At 40.4% G+C, this 2,500-nt stretch overlaps 1 protein-coding gene across 1 annotated transcript in view; it reads left to right on the top strand.

Annotated features, from left to right (window-relative positions):
• Positions 1 to 2,500, top strand: part of LOC113801227 (uncharacterized) — a 14,462-nt gene that overhangs the window by 1,158 nt on the left and 10,804 nt on the right. The gene's annotated exons all lie outside the window — the stretch shown is intronic.

The following is a 2,500-nucleotide window of genomic DNA, read 5'->3' as shown; positions in this document are numbered from 1 at the left end:
AGCGGAAAAAGTGCTAGTGTGACACGGCCTTTAGTGTTATTATTAATCACCCACTCTCCCAGATCTTCTTTAAATTCACTTTTCGCCTCCCACTCAAAGCGCAACACCTGCCCCTACTAGTTACTAGTTCTCTACTTGGACTATATATATGCGTGTGTGTGTATATGTGTGTGTGTGTGTGTGTGTGTGTGTGTGTGTGTGTGTGTGTGTGTGTGTGTGTGTGTGTGTGCGTGTGTGCATACGCATAACTATATATACTTATTTACATGCATACATGTATATGTTTTCACCATCTTATTCTGGTGTTCAAAACTTCATAAAGCAAACTAACAAGACCCCGCATCGCCTACAACACAAGCTCGTCAACATGTCCTTGACGGTGACGGTTATACAAGCGATTCATCGGTGGCGGTTGCAGACGAAAGACCATCTTGTATTTTGGAAGGAAATTATAGAATTAATAAGAAAGACTCATCGGTGGCGGTTACGTAATCCCCCCCCCCTCCCCCTAGCCAGCAAACCCCTAATCAGGAACCTACCCTAACCTATTCCCAATCGCCACCCCCCTCGACCCAACGCTTAAACCACTTTATTCTCACCTTAACGGGTTGAGTTGTTATTCCCGGGCTCCTTGTGGTGGATAAGTTTGGCAGAATTTCTCGACGGGGGGAATCAGCTGCCACGCCCCCAGGATCGTCTTCCAAGCGAGGAATGAAGGATTTTGTTTCCTCTCGATTCCATCGAATTCCCAAACACCTTCAGTTTCTCCCTTGACCGCATTGACTTTTCCCGAACTTGCACTCGTCCATTGCAACTATGCATTTGGTCCTCCGATGAGAGGTTCGTTGTGATTAAGATGGTTTGTCATTTTACGCAGTTCAGATTTGTAATGGTCGAGAATTGAGCACTTGTATTCCGAGATAGAAATTTCGCGGTTTTACAATCTTCCTTTTGTTCTTTCCGGAAAGTGCACATTTTTCTATACGTCGCGCATTTTTTCTTTCTTTTTTAAAAGTCAGAGCTTCCTCGCTTTTCATTTGGAATGCAGAAATTAGGACACAACACAGATTTCAGCCTTCACACACTGATCCCATGATATTTACTGAATTCAATTTGTTTCCACTCCAACGACTGCGGGACAAAAATTGAATCTGATTGGCTGTGACATCCTTTTGTTCGAATTTCATTGGTTCCTCCCCCCACGCGTGACCAATGAGGGACTGCTCACGCACGTCGTCCCCCCCCACACACACACAAAAAAAAAGAAAGAAAAGAAAACGATTGACTGGGATAAATTAAGCTTGAAACGGAAATTTCGGGACTATATACCGTTGTTAATATACGGCGGTATAAAGTCCCGAATATTTGGCGGCGCCAAATGTTTAAACGGAAGAGAAGTCAAAAATGGTTGTGTAGGCCTACTAGCAAGATCCATTGTAATGTTTGAGTTACAGCGAGTGCGTGATAACATAAATAGACTAATACGTCTGAAAATAATGTTGAAATATGTGGGTGTGAGGTTTGATTAGACGTTTATGATGTTATACTCGTACTTTTTCGGTCATATTTTGGATTACTATATAAGGTTTAAGATGGAAACCTATGTTTTAATAAGAGTGATGGTGGGATTTTGATTTCACCTCCCATAATATTCTATAAGTAAAAAAGAAGAATCCGAAACTTCTGTGAATATTCATTATATTATTTACTTGCATAGAGGACGATCTTCGGGAGTTGCATCCATTGGGTAAATCCTTAGGGGTTAGATTTTAAGTGGACCAAGAAAGTACAATCTTTACATTTTGAAGAAACATTATTTTCTTTTCTTGTTAACTGCGTTTCGATTGATGACCACTTACATCAGTAAAGGTTCCACCAATACAAATATATATCAATAAATATTTTTTTATGTATAACATTATCTAAGGCACAATAAATGTAGGTTCCTTAAAATCTAATGTTTGTTGTCCAAAAACCGAATAATTCAAGGAAGTCATCAGGCTGTTCATGAACCTATGAATAACTTTAAGAGTCGACGTGACCGAACTGGCGGCGAAGTGTTGTTGGGCTTCAGAAGGCAGGAACTTGTGAACTTGGAAAGCGGTGAAGGATCAGCAGATATCTTGGCAGAATTTCAACACGTTCTTTGGTTTGAAGAGAGATGCCAGCCGCCCACCCACCCACCCGCCCGCCTGCCTTACAATCTGGCGGAGCGGGATCGAATCCCGAACAGAGAGGTTAATATATTCATGATACAAATACGGTAGTGCATTATTTCCATCTTTCATATATATATATATATATATATATATATATATATATATATATATATATATATATATATATATATATATACACACACACCATGATGACAGATTTTCCGGTGTTGATACATCGATCTTCCAGAAATGTAATGACCGTATGTCATACATTGAAGGCATATATGCGCCTGCCTGTCCGATTTCTTTCTTCTACAAAGGACGCATTAGTCGCGCGCCAT

This window comes from Penaeus vannamei, chromosome 1 (genome assembly GCF_042767895.1).
Source record: "Penaeus vannamei isolate JL-2024 chromosome 1, ASM4276789v1, whole genome shotgun sequence".
NCBI classification, from domain to species: Eukaryota; Metazoa; Arthropoda; class Malacostraca; order Decapoda; family Penaeidae; genus Penaeus; species Penaeus vannamei.
Note: the sequence above shows the minus strand (reverse complement) of the source record. Positions and strands in the feature narration are given on the sequence as shown.